Raw genomic sequence first — 15,182 nt, forward strand, 5'->3', positions numbered from 1 at the left:
ATTTGTACAGGGACCACATCCTCAGCTGGCATCTTATCTCTGGATTTCCATAGAGATGTGGAGGTGGTCCATAGTATGTGAAACATTGCAAAGCCTGAATAATTAGAAATTGAAAGGACTCTTTGTCTAAAAGCATAACATCTTTTGTATTTATTGCATAGTTTATGGATGAAAAATAGATAAGATTTTGTTGATTTTCAAGCTATACATTTTCTTCCCACTTCTTCCCCTCTCTGATTTGATCAAATTTACTGAAGTGACACATGAACATTTCCCCATTGTGACAGACATGGTTGAAGCATGCAAATCCAAGGAGTTGTTGCAGAGAAAGAGAAATGGAACATTACTTTAAAAAAAATCCCAGACATCCCAGAAAGCAGTCAAATATTTATGCAAAATTAGTGTATCTTTATACACTGGCACTGAACAACACAATGCTCTGTCTCACACAATACTGTCATTCATGTGCGTGCATACTGCCACAGGCAAGTCCCACACAATGTATTTTTATACAATTGCTAGCATATTTCATTACAAGTTGTTTTTTTTTTAATTCCCTTATGCAGGGATTCTCTTGATAGAGACATTCTGTCTCCCCAGAGTTTCCTAAAAGGAAGAAGAGTTGCAATATAGAATCTAGAGAAAATTATGGAATAAAACATTAAATTTCAGTTGTAAATAGCACTAGCAAAGAATATTGTTATAGCAATAACAAAGGAGATGGAAGGAAACTTTTTCTTCCCTTAAGAGAATTCAGAGTACACTGAGTTACATTTTGTGTCCTCACAGCTATTGTGTAAGCAATTAGAAATACAATATAAAGTAGATAGAATTACTAGTATTAAATTTATGATACACAGCACATTAGGACCTTGAAATCTGTTGGTGTAAATAAGAACTGGAGTAAACCTGTGCAACTGAATCATGGAGCAGAATAACCATCAACCTCTCTACTTCAAGAAGCAAATAGCTGATATTGCCCCACTTACCCAAGTAGCAAGTGATAGGACGAGAGGAAACAGCCTCAAGCTGCACCAGGGAAGGTTTAGATTTGGTATTAGGAAGAAATTCTTCCCTCAAGGGATTTGCAAGCACTGGAACAGGCTGTCCAGGGAAGTAGTTGAGTCACAATCCCTGAAGGCATTTAAAAGACATGTAGACATGGTACTTAGGGACATGGTTTCATGGTGGACTTGGCAGTGCTTCATTAACAGTTGGACTTGATAATCTGAAGTGTCTTTTCCAACCTACATGATTTTATGATTCTACTTCAAAAGAATATCAAATACAAATTTCCAAAACCTGAAAATTTGGGGAAGGCTAAAGAAAGGAATATGAGATGCCTGACTTTAGTTATCTTGCATGTAGTTGTGATGCAGAAGCCATGGCTGAACACGTAGTAATATACAAGAGTTGAATCCTGGACTGTGGACCTTCTGTTAAACTGAAGCCCTGTGCACACCATGGGCAGCCTTTCCAGGGCAGTGGCAGTGCCTGGCCTCACTGCTCCTCACTCCAGCACTTGAGAGGCCTGTGAGTGAGGAAGGACTCAGACAGACCAGAAAATGATGTGGCTTTTACCATTCTGCTCTCCCAAACTGGACTGATCCTGTTCACTCAGCGCAGATAAGAAATGGCAAATATGGAAGCATTGCCTGGTTCTTTTCTGTACAAATAGGCTGGTCTTTTCCTGTGGGAAAAAAAGAAAAAAGAGGGGAAAAAAAGAAGAAAAAAACCCAAAACCTCCATGGAAGCATCTAGTGAGGACCCAGCTGTTTGTTCTTCTTTGAGATACCAGAGACAATGAAATTATGAAATCCACACACAAGACAGAATCTGTATCATAAATGAATAAAACATTTTTTAAATTCCTCTGTGGTGGCTTTTCTATGAAATCCAGGTGTCCTTTCCATTGAAAGTCTCAGAAGAGGAAAAAATTATACTATTCATTATCCCAGGCACAGCATTTGCATAGAACGCTCTTCACACAGTGGCTCCTGTCAAAATATCCATCACTGCAATGTCAGCTCTCTGGCCACCATGCACCACTCGTGACACTTTGACATGCGTTTCCTACGTCCAGTACACTGCAGCATGCTAAACATCCTATACCACGCATCCCATTCCCCTTTGCAGGACGGTTAAGATTTTCCTTCTTTCCTCTCCCCGGCAGAGTAGTCATCTCCTCCTGCTTAAACCCCATAAATCTTTATGAAAACTTCAGGCCCTTATTAGAAGGAACACTGAACGATTTGAAAGTGGGCTCACTTTATAGAGTGTTTCTGTCAGATCATTTTTCTGTGACATTTTTCCCAGTGGTTCACAGGAACTTGTTTTTTGGGAAGCCAGTTTGTTTTGTTAAATTACAGGGGTTTCACACAGATTTCTGTTTCATTATGAAGCATGGAGTAGGTAGTGTTTAAACAAGCCTGCTCCTGTGACTTCATGCCATTTAAATGCACTCCTCCACTTTAATATCCTCTTAAATCATTTATGTACACATCACTATTGAACATACCATACTTTACATTCCACATGTATCGACACAGGACAATTACAACAATGCAAGCTAATTAAAGCTACAGGGTAAAACCCTGACCCTGTTGAAGTCAAAGGGAGTTTTGCATCTTACTTCAATAGAGTAAGCATTTCACCCCGAGGCGCCTTCTGTCCCCCTAAGTTTCCCTGGCTGTTTGTGCAAAAAGTCCTGGAGAATATCAGGTCTCAGAGAGCCAATTAGCCAGAGGCAGCACTAGAACAAAGCTTTCCCCCCTCCCGCTGATGCGATGTGGAGTGGGCAGCCCTTTGCCTTCAGGAAACAGGTCCGAGCTGGGGTGGGGCTGTGGTTCCAAGTGGCAGCCCCCATGGGCATAAGGTAAAGGCGGAGGAGCTGGTCTGCGGATGCAGGGACCCAAAGGGGGCTAAGCTACATGAAAGTAATTGAAGCTGAGGGGAAAGGGCCTGAAGCTGTGTTGCAAGGGCAAGTGATCTGAGCGCTTGAAAGCCAAATGTTTCCCTAATTGCTATTTAAAATGACTGCTCCTGACTAGGGGTGCCCAACCTTCCCCACTGGGTGGGCCATACAGCTCCCTCCAGTTGCTGCCAAAGGGTGGTATGTGGTGGCACATCCCCTGGGAAGGACCAGATGTCTTGCACATGCAGAGCACGCGTGACCTTTTGCCTTTATATTCTACTTTCCCAGGGGTTCAGAGAGTAGGTTTTCAACTGGTGGAATTACTCCAGCAGTGGCAACCCATTCCTAGTCGCTCTGTGTCCCACGGGGTCCCTTGGCCTCTCCCATGACATTTGAACAGATGTGTACTTTCCACGTACCAGGAAAGAGGGTCCCAGGCAGGGCTGGAGCTCTGGGCTAACTTATCTCCACCCCTGCCTGCCAAAAATGAGACTCCACATGAGAACTCTAACCGCCAATGCCACTGGCACACAGTCCGTGAATTTTTAAAAAGTGACCTGAAGAGAGAGGTGATCATATGTTCAAAATGTCCAAGCTGATTGCTTTTCAGAGGATTGTGGAATAGTCTCAGTATCCCAGTGAGGCTAGTTTTTCCAAGTGTAAAATTAGTTTTTGAAGAATGGAAGTCCGTTCTTGACCTGAAATACTGAATGAAGATTAGATTTTTCCTTGACACATTCTGTTTCAGTGGAAAACAGATTTTGGCTTGATCTGGCCTTAATATTGGATAGTAGTTTACAGATCATAGAGACACTGACAAAATGGAAGGATCATAAGATAATGATAAGCTATTGAAAAGTACTTTCTGGGTGAAGGTATTTGCACTCATAGAATAGTACACCGTAACTACTGTTCTCGGACCAAGGTAACACTGTGAAACTGAACCTAGAGAAGAAAAAGGATCCTTGAGTCTGTATTAGATCAAGGCTTTTTGGAGGTTTTTGAGGTTCTTAAGCCTTATGGAAACCTGAATCAGACATTGTTCACCTTCCAAATGACAATGCCATTGCCTGAAGGCCTCCTTGGTGCCTGAAGTTTCTTGCTATGTTCATACTTCACTTTTCATTGTGGGAATTGAATGTGAACAAACAATGCTAATTTTAGGGTTCTTGTGTTGCACAAGGTCAGGTCCAATTCTATAATTCTATGTATTCATCTTTACAAAGAAGTGTTTTGTTTAATCTGGGCACAAAAAGATAATGAAAGCTCTTTAAACTGGTTAAAGGCAGACACTGATTCATTTATCCTGTCAGTTTTGGGTTTTTTTGAAGAATAGTGAAGCACTGCTTTTTTTAAATCTTTGCTGATTTGCCTTGAGGAATCTTAGTGAAATCAAACTCAATACACTTGTGAATACTGAAAAGAGCTGCCCATGCCATGGTTTTTTTGTCTCCATACTGCAGTCACTGAAGAGTATGACAGAGAAAAGGAACTCCACTGTATTCTTATCTAATGTCTTGGTTTTGTGGGTTTTTTTTTTCTGAAATGCTTTAGTGACATAGGTATATGTTAGTTAGAAAGAAGTTCAGATTCAGAAAAATAAATTTATCAAAATTAATGACCATAAGCTTATCTATCCCTGACAGTGTTATTGATGAAATGCCGGAGCGTGCAGGAGTGTTGGATAAACCAGAAAGAAAGAACTGTATTCTAATCCATACCAACTGTGGAACAGTGGTCTAATGATCCCCTTACAAGTACAGACCAAATCATGAGCTTACATAAACATAGCTTCTACTAATTTCCTTTCTACTGATTTACTAGCTAGAAACAGTAATATCTTTTCTTTTTTTTTTTTTTTTTTTTTCTTTTGGTGATCTGTTTTGGCACACAGTAACCAACTATGAGGAGTAAGAATTAGTTTTTCATCTAGACAAGCACAACTGGGACATCATCAGGAGACCGTGACAGATGGGCAGAGGTCTCTCCCAGGTATCATAACCACAGCCTTCACTCCTGGTTTGTACTGGGAATAAGGCTTTTTGAAAGGGATTTCAGGTGCCTGCTGGTGAAGAGATTTTTAGTCAATAAGGAGGAATATGTCATTGTTTTTCCTGTCAAAGTCACGATTTAGCTCTTGATGTTCTCAGGCATCTGAGGCGTAGGGCTCAGTGAACTTGCAATCATCATCAGCAGCCATGGATTCAACTGAGCATAACTGTAGGCAGAAACTGTTAGGCTAGACTCAGTCACCTTCCACAAAATATCAGGGCCATGTGATACACCTCATGGAATGGTCTTTTACAATAACAAAGCATGATGCATTGAACTGCATGATTCCTTGCCAATCTTAATTTCTGTTGTGTGGGTGCTCTGCTTTATGGGTGATAGAACCAAGCATCAAGAGACAGCAGTTTCCACAAGTCCACAAGTCCACGGACCTGCTGGGCACAGGCTTGGTCAAACTCAGTATCTTCTGAGCTGCTGAGACCACAGCAGTCAATAAAGCCCACACCATTCAGTGTAAATGTAGACCATGCTTTACAGCAGCTCCACCTAAGAAGAGTGTGGAGGTGTTCATGGATTCAGCACGGCCACCAACAAGAGGCATTTTGGAAGAGAACCTTTGACTGAAATGCTCATGCTGGGAGTGTGACTTTCCTAAAGCCCCTCCCTGTGGGGTATGTATCAGTTTTTTGTTCACTGTATTTTGGAGAGTTGAAAGAAAAAAATTGTGTTACTCCCCATGCTGTAAGCAGTATTGCCTCCACTCTCAGTGGCGTGGCAGGCATTTTCAATCTGGAGCTGTTCTGTGATCATCTATCTTGTGGCAAATAAGTGGAAATAGGTACAAGGAGGTGTACACACTAACCAGGAAGAGACGAGCTTGAGGACAGCAGCACGGACTGTGCCTAACAGGTACCCATTACTGTCTGCTGTACATTTGTAAGTCCTCAAGGTAGGATGGATGGATGTGCTGTATTATGGGGACTGATAAGGAAAATGTAGTGCGTTATGCAAAACCCAAGTCCTTTTATAGAGTCATTCGAAGTCAGTGAGTCAGTCCACTAGAAGCACATGGCAAATGTACAGTGCAAACATTCACTGTTCATAGCCTGTAATCACTCTGTCATCAGTTTCCATGTGCAATCTCACTACTATCACTTGTGTTCTACCCTTTCAAAAATTACCTTCAAAATAAGAGTTATTATACCACATTGCATTAAGGAATTCACTTGTTAAATGGAATGCCACATTTCTGTATTCCTTGACTGCTGTGAAGTATTGATCTCTTAAGTTTAATTATGACCACACTTCCTCATCTGTTCTGACATAAGCATGGAAACAACTGTTGTGGGAAGGTTGTAAAGTCTTCAAACGTGTGACTATGTTTCATCCTTGTAACATGACAGTTATACCACTATGTTTTTTTGATTAAGCAATGCTAGCAGCATCTGATTTGCACACTTTGTTGGTGGCTTTTTTATTGAAAGGCTGAAATATGACAGATAGAGGTATGTCCTTGGAAATGTAAAGCAGTATTTCCTTTCTCACATATTTTACTCTTTTCTGATGAACCACCCAAATGTTGGTCTCCTTGGCTGCTGAAAGCATTGATTTGCATCATTGGCTAAGGATGGTTCTGATGCCCAGACAGCCAACTCCAAAAGGCTTGTTCTTCCCACTCTTTCTAGGTATTACAATGAAGTGCTCTGGAGTAATTTAAATTATGTAAATACTTTTCCCTATCAACAATACTTCTCATATATCCCCTTAGAGCAAGATTAAAACAGTGTAGGAAGTGTGCTTGATATTCCCTCTAAAATGCTATCCACTTAAACCGTACTTTTTCATGGCTTTTCTGCTGGAATGAATTAGGCAAAGCAGAATTAACCTTGTCAGTCACCAAGCCAGCTTCCATGACACAGAGCGCTGTAACTAAGAATACAGATATAACAAGAGCCCCAGTGTAGTCACCCTCCACTGATTCTTGCATAGAGTATGTAAAGTGCTTTGGGGTGCCCTGAGAAGATAGACCCAATATAAATGTAAAGTAATAGTCAGTAAAGAAAAGCTTTTTTTTTGTCCTGGAAGTAAAGGGCAAAGGAAAGTGTTCTCAGGCAAACAAAAGGTTTTATGTCCAAAATCATGGATGGTGGGGGAAGCTCAGCACAGACCTCAGACATAGAAGCAAAGCACTGAGCTGCTAACTGAAGTGTGCAGCCTGAGGAGGAATCTGGGGGAAGGAAACAGGCTGCTTTAGCACAAGGCAGGGAAAAAGGTGATCAGAAAAAAGGAGTGAATTAGAAGACAGATAGCATGTGCAAAAAATGAAGCCATGTGGTGCTAAACCGGCATGAACCCCAGGGAACAGTCACCAGATCTTCCTATTCTGGCTAATTCGGTCTGGTAAAGGCAGATGATAAATGGGAGCAAGGCAGTCATGTGTTTCTGAAAATATGATGTCTGCCCTTCTGCTGATGTAAGGCCCTAGGAACATCCTCTGGGGTAGAAAAGAAAATAATTCTAATTTTATATGTACCTTACCTCTCTCTCCCAGATGTCCCAAAATCCTAAGCATTTACCCGCCTCCCAAGCCACAGTCATTATTCCAATGGACTGTTCCCAGGCAGAGGGCAGGATGGATGCAGAACATAGCACCTGGGCTGCTTCTGCTGATGCTCTTGGAGCAGGGGCAAGTGGGGGAGGTCTTACTTCTTCTCAGATTGAGGAAATTGGAAAAAGGGGGAAGAATAAGTACAAGCATCAGGTGTGAATTGCTGAAAATTACTGTTAGATATGAGCATGTCACAGAGTTCAAGGGACACTGTGTTAGAGACACCCTAGAAGCCTGGTCCATGCTGCTGTTAACCAGTCTGCACAAGATGCTGGCTGAGGTAACAAATCAGAAATGCCATCCCATGGCTGGCTGGGGCACACTGACATTGTGCCAGCCCTACCATTGCTTCTGGCACTAGTTCAGGAGCCTCTGCATCACAGCCTGTGGCATGGTGAAGACAGGACCATGGACCACTGGTTACCAGTAGCTCTACCAGAAGCTCCACCACTACTATTCCAGTTTCACACTTAAAAGCGAAGACAGATTTTTTCTGAAACAAGAGCTGAAGTTTTCACGTCTTTTAAAAGCAAGCAAACAACAGGGGGTTTTAAAACCATCAAACTTTCTTCTCAGCCCTACATTCTCTGTTTTCAATTGACTGTGCCTCTGCTTGGTAACTCTAAAAAAATGATGCCCCTTAGGCTTTGCAAAATTAATAGACTCTTGTCACCTACTATAGAGCTCTGTTGTGACAGGATGTTCCCCAAATTGGAGATAAAGTGAGACGTTATGTCCATTAAGTTATCATTAGTAACTAGCCATTTCAGTTTTGTGGTGTTGTTTCGTTGCCACATCTGGTTAATGGAGAAAGGAAGTCCAGAACACTTTAAATGGGAGCTATGGGGGCAATATCCTTTTTTTTTAGGAGCTTCTTCTTGTGAGCATTGCAGCGCAACTCAAACAAACACCTAATTGTGAATGCACAGAGCTTACTGGCATAAACAGCAGTGCCTATAGTCAGACGGAGAGTCCAACATGTGTAATTGCTTCCAAAGAAGTAACAGATGACCAGATGATCTGTCCTACAAAGTTTACAAATTTAGTAGATAAAATTTTCTATTAGAAACCAAGTACTCCCCATTAAAACGAAACACATGATGAATCCAAATGTTTCTGGCCAGCTTTTCTTAATTCTGTCTTTCTAATAATGACTAAAGCAATGAATGACTTGTTTGTGTGGCAGGAAAAGGGATAAACATGAGCAAAGAAGACGTTTCAAGAAAAACACGTAATTTCAAAAGGGCTTTGTCTACCTGAGCTTTAACAGAATAGTCTAATTTTCATGATACAATGTTGCTAAATAAGAAGAAAAACATATATTAAAATGCTCTTTGTTCTGTGAATACCTGTTTGTGTTAACAGCAGCAGCATTGTTATTCTGTGTCATCCCTTGTTGACAAGCCTGTTTGAGTTCCAATAATGGAAAACTATCATGTTGATTTGTTTCAGATTAACCTCATCTTCTTGTCATACTACAGGTATTTTCCATTAAAAGAAACAAATATATGGTGATAGGTAAATGATTTTGATAAAGTCTGACAAAGATTTCAAAACAGCTGCATAGCTGCTTATTTTACTTTAGAAAAAACAATAGCAACACAAAGATGGCATCTGTCAGATGTCTTTGGTAATTTTATCATTAGGTGTTGTCATGACTTTCTACATCTGTCTATAAGCAACAAACTTTTTTTACTGTGTTATAAATATTATTTTGAATAACTTAGAACTTCAAACCCAATCGGTAAGAAGAGCTGAAAATAATGAAATCACCAGCAAAATTAACATTAAGGACTGTAAATAATTGCTCTAACCAATTCTGATATGTTAGCTTCAGACTACAATAATTTTGTATCCCAAGCACAGAGTTGCTGATTGCTTCTTTTGTATTTTCCCCTTCAGCTGCAGGACTTGGGAAAAGTGAATTGTTCTGATCCTATAATGACAGCACTAGAGTCACAATGCAGAAAGCAGCAAAGCACACTGACGTATACACTTGTTCCTTGCTCAGTCCGGAGAATGGTGTTTACTTTGTAGTTAGCAATTGCCAGAAGTGACCCAGAGTCAGAACCATTTCTAGCTATAACAAGAATTACCACTTCAGTCCCTTCCAACACAACAATAACTTGTCAATTGAGACTTTAAAATTCTGTTCTGGTTCCAAAGGAAAGCTCTGTGCTTACTTAAAATGCATAGAAGTTGCAAACCTCTATTTAGCCATGTACAGGTACTGTGGTGTGCACAGTAACTGCCTGTTAGGCAAACAAAATGCAAACACACTTGCTTTAAAAACTGCCAACGCAGGACTGTGACATGTAGGCAGTTGCTGCTCTTTTTCTAAAAATTTAGCTTTTTAAGCCCTTTTGTTTATCAAAGGATGGAGAACGCTTGATTGGTAACAAACTCTTGCGCTTCCACCTCTTTGGACTGCAGTGTGTAGCAGAACGTTGCCCTGTGTTTGTCTATCTTGGAGTCAAGTCACTGAGGAAAGACCTTGGACAAAAATGGGACCATGTGTAAAGCCTTGAGATGGCCTCTACACTCTAAAATAATGCTGACTTCAGAGATGATTTTGGAATTACCAGGAAAACGTATCAGGGAACCTGAAGATCTTAGTCTGGTTTGAAAAAAAAGTGCCCAAATGACGAAGCACATCTCCATTACTGACTTAGAAGGAACTGGTGGTTCTGTATGGTGGTTTAATGCAGAGCCTTTTAGAGCTGAACTCCATTGCTATCCGATGCCTATTTGGTCCATGTGAAATCATTTGCCAGTTCCTCTTCAGCTATGATGAGAGAAAAGTTACAAACACCAGCATCATGATTAGCCCTAATGGGCCAACCTGAGAAGACAGAGCTGAGACCTCTGATGTGATACTTCTGAATTAGGATCTCCCTTCCTTGACAGCCCACAGGAAGGAAATTTACCCTGCCCCTACCTTCTCCATAGGTATCATCATCTAGCAGTACCAAATGACCATGAGTGCCTAGCTCACGGGATGTATGGCTCTGTCACAGACCTATCACAAATGACATGACTGTAGCTGAGATTGGGACTCCCTCTCTTGTTCTCACTATGTCTGCAAGCCCTGGGCACTGGACTGAGGAGATGAAGACATGGACTCCTGGATCTGACCAGAAGACCTTTGATTAGTCCAAAACCCACGCTTATAGATCCTCATTCGCTGTTCATGCACACCATACTAAAATATCATTGGTTAATCAATACTCTTCACACGCTTCTTGGCTACATATAATTGGTTAATTAGTAAGCTACAAACACGCTGAACTTCTTGCATTTTTTTTCTCTCTTCCTTCTTATCTCTGTGAGTTTCATGTTCTCAGCCAGCCGCCGACGTGGCATCGTGCATCTGCTCCAGCCTTGCTTCATATCCTGTTTTTCTTCCAGGTGTTCAGCCAACATTATCTTACCTTCTATCTTTCTTCTTTAGCCTTCAAGGTCCTTCACGGGCATCATGGCCTCCAGCACTTGCCATAAAACTCTCTACACTGGACCAAGCTTGCTCCTTCAGCTCATGAGTGTCCGTCCACTCACACATCCATGATCCCACTCTGCCACCCAGTTTCTTTGTCCTACCTGTGTGAGGGAAGCACTTGGAACCAAATGAGGGTTCCTATTATCTCCTCCTAGGGAGATTTAGTGCATTTTTAGTGGCATTATCTGACAGTCCAGGCATGAAAGTAAGGTCAGATCTATTCCTAAGGCCCTGTTGGCATCTATAACTGCCTGAGTTGTACTCTAACCGTATGTGACACCCACCGAGCGAATTTATTGTAGCAATCACTTTGAGCATATCTCAAGGATTTCATCATGATATTTTGCTGCTTGTAATGCCAGAGAGAGAACAACAGCATGAAATAAAATGCACAGAACTTCCCCTCTTATGAAAGAGAAATGGAAAAGCAGAAAACAGGCTGAATTTCTCCAGGGTAATTTTATGTAAAGGAAAGACCAGCAACATCCTTTAAGGCCTGAAATGTCAAGCTTGTAAAAATAGTATTCTTGGGAGTTGTATTTGATCATTTGTTAAATACTGTGATATAAAATGTAGAAATCCATGTGTAATGCTTCAAATCCCTAATCTGGTTTAAAAGGTCAGTTGAAGCCTAAAAGGACTTGACATTTTCCCTTTAAAAATCTGACTTTTTGACTCAGAGCTAACAACATTTGAGCCTGAATGACCTGAAGGATAAATACAAAAGCTGATTTCAATTGAACTATTTAGAAAGCAGGGGATCTTCTAATTTGTAAGATAGCATTCAGGGAGGTTTTTCCATTAAGAACTCAATCGACTGAAAAATGATTTCCTTGGGTATTCCACAATCTTTCAATGCTTGTGTAAATTTTACACAGGAGGGGGCAGCGAGTGAGGCTGAAGATGTATAACACAATGCCAGGAGAGCAGAAAGCCCTTTGTGGAACAGAGGTGACTGGTATTTGCCTCAAAAAAATGTACCCTTTCCACCTCCTCCTTCACTACCTTGGAAGACTGGGTCTGCTTCAGAATCATTACTGTCTGGTGCAGATGAGGCTTGCTGGCTAGTACTGACGTCTTGATAAGCATGATGATGGTCCCCTCCAGTGGCACCCCTTCCCACCACTCCGACCTCATTTGGCTGTCAGTGAGTACTGCGTGGGGATTTGACGGCTGCTTTTGTGGAGGTGTGCACTAACTACCCGCCTGGCCGTACAGCTGTGTTGCAGGGGTGTGCTTCCCTGCAGAGCCTCAGGCTCTTCTCCTGCCCGGCTCCAGCTCCACCAGAGGGTCACTGCGGTAACTGAAGGCACGGCCCCTTTTTGCTCCCCAAGCCTCCACTGCTCCTTCATTGCCTCCTTATCTTGTGACCTCCAGCGCCAGACCTCCTCCGGGTTACTATGCACCTTCCCATTATTTTTTCCCCAATGCAATGATGTAGAGACTGGGTCAGCCTCACCCCTCAGTCCTCTCATGTGCATCAGTGTTGGCCTTGCTATGCACGATCACAAAGGGGGAGGCTTGAGGTGAACATGGGTCCACACCATTAGTGAGACACTGACGTCCCCATCCAACGCCATCTTTTGGAGGGCTGTGCCAAGCCCTCATCCATGGGTGTCCCCAGGGCAGGGGTGGGAGGCAGACGTGCAGCCCCCCAAGCCCCTCCACCACTGGGGTAACCTGTACTTGGTCCCCCCTGCCAGCTCTGGCAGTCAGACAAGCAGCAAAGCTAGAGACCAGAGGAGGCCAGAGGAGCAAGGCCAGGAGTGACGGAGGGGTGACACCAGCACCACCTCACAGAGCCCCCATGGAAGCTCCCTCTGACTGGGCACCCTGTGGGGCACCTGCTCTCCCGGCCAATCTCCATGCGGCTCCTTGCGGTGTGGCAGCGGGACCGTTGGGTCATACCCGCCAGCCTGAGCAGCTGCACACCCATCCGCCACTCACGGGAGCAGAAATACCGCCGGTTTAAGTGTTGTCCCAGGATCGACGTCTCCCAGCTTCCTCCAGTGTTTATTTTTGATAAATGCTTTGGTTTCGACTCACATCCACCCAGCAGCTGGGGACTATTATACCGTGACAACCTTCTATTCCATTGTCACAGTGTCAGATGCCTGAAAAGGATAATAGGTAGATATTTCTGCTCTTTGGATGTTAAGAAATATGTGGCATTCCTATTCCTTATTTAGTTACTTCTTAATTTTAATGAATAGCTTTAGTGATAATTACCAGATTCCTATATTGATAAAACCTGGCACATTCTGCATGTTAATAATAGCACAAATTTGATATTTATGAACTGCTGTTCTTTTGCAAATATAGACATTTGGTAATCATCATTATGATGATAAAATTCATTAAAATTTGAGAAACAACCTATTATTCCTTCTGCCCATCATCTTTTAATTAAGTAACACAGAGATATTTTATAAGACTTTTCTAGTCACACTGCAGAGTATTGTTTCTGTAAGGGAGTGTCTATGTATCAAAAATCCCTCCATTGCAGTTTTGATAGACTTAATGCAAAAGACTGAAACAAGATTGACAGTAGATTTATTGCAAAATGTATTTCAGACATATTAAAAATTTTAGCCACACTTAGTTCAGCATATACTTGAATCTTGTGTGGGTGTAGACTGGAGTTGGGGTATAGATGGAGGCTATAAGAATGTTAGAGTCGATATTAGAATTTGGTGGTTTGCAATAGGAGAAAACTTCCATGATAATTTGTTCTTCAGAAATTTCTATCACTGTGAATGCTGGAAAATTTGTGAGGTCAGTCTCTTATATGAAAATTTCAGTCGTATCTAAAATTATGTCCCTTTTTTAATTTGGATTTGGCCAAGAATCAAAAATATGTGGGGACAGGATAGATTCAGACACATGCAAAAAGTTCAGGCATTTGAAAAGGTTCAGTCAGAGATTTCAGTCCTCCCTCATTCACTCCTGGTCTGCATTATAATTAAAAATTATAAGCTGTATTTTGAATGACAAAAATATAAGCAGTATTAAAATCAGTTTTTACTTTGGATTTCTGTAATTTCTAGTAATATCTGGACAGAATAGTTTTCTCTAAGTAATAGAAGTGTTTTGTTATTACAACCATAACCTTTAGGACTACATCCACAACAGGCACAGTTTGTATTATTTGATAATATCCTAAACTCAAATCTCATCTTGTTGACACACACCTGGTGTTGTTTCATTCTTAATGCATTTATTTACCTGACTTAACCAAACATGTATACTAATTTCCTTCAATGCTACCTTTGTACTCAGTGGAATTGTCAACAGTACTGCTGAGAAATTATTTTAGGAGTTCTAATGTATTTCCTTTTTATTCCTGATTACTTTGATGCTGGAGATTACTCACATGGGTAGCACCTACAGCACCAGGAAATGTTTCAGGGAAAGATACAGCCTGTGCATATCCTGTCTTTGCCTTTCAGTCTTAACTGGGGCCTAATATACTAACAAATCTGGGCAGATTCTCAGGCATGCTGTGATATATCATCACTGTGTTCAGCCAAGAGTGAAGGAAGCAATTTTGTGAGGTCACAGGATGGTCAATGCTCTTCTATTTGAGTTTTTCTTGGGTTCATCCAGACAGTTTTAATCTCAAAAGGTTGTTCCCCTTCTTTACATAGTTAATTCCTTCCTCTACAAATCTGACATAATTCATTTGAGGAAAGCTACATAGGAGTTTCTTCTTCCAGACGCTGTCTGGTGTCATGCAGAGGCTATGATGACATGAGTACAGGGAAACTCATGAAAAAAACATCATGGATCAGAGGAACAAAATATTTTCTCTTAGTATAAACTTCACTCTCACGTTTTATTTGGAAATTACTGGAACTAGCCGAGGGAGTAAAATTCCCATTTAAAAAGCAAACAAAAACAACCCTAACCAACAAACACACACCATTAATTTAATAAAAAATAAGTAAAAACTCAAGAACTGAAATACTTTGTCCTAAATGCAAAGATTTAGAGTTCAATATGATACTGCACTGTTGCATGGGATTTCCTTCCCTTCTTTTCCCACCATTGTCTGAGGGTTGATTTTCTCTGGCAAACTGGAGTCTCCAATGATGCATGAGAACAGCTTTTGTTCTTGAAAAGCGATGGTATTTCCTGGAAAATACTGCCCTGTC

The sequence above is a fragment of the Falco rusticolus genome, chromosome 3, assembly GCF_015220075.1.
Source record: "Falco rusticolus isolate bFalRus1 chromosome 3, bFalRus1.pri, whole genome shotgun sequence".
NCBI classification, from domain to species: domain Eukaryota; kingdom Metazoa; phylum Chordata; class Aves; order Falconiformes; family Falconidae; genus Falco; species Falco rusticolus.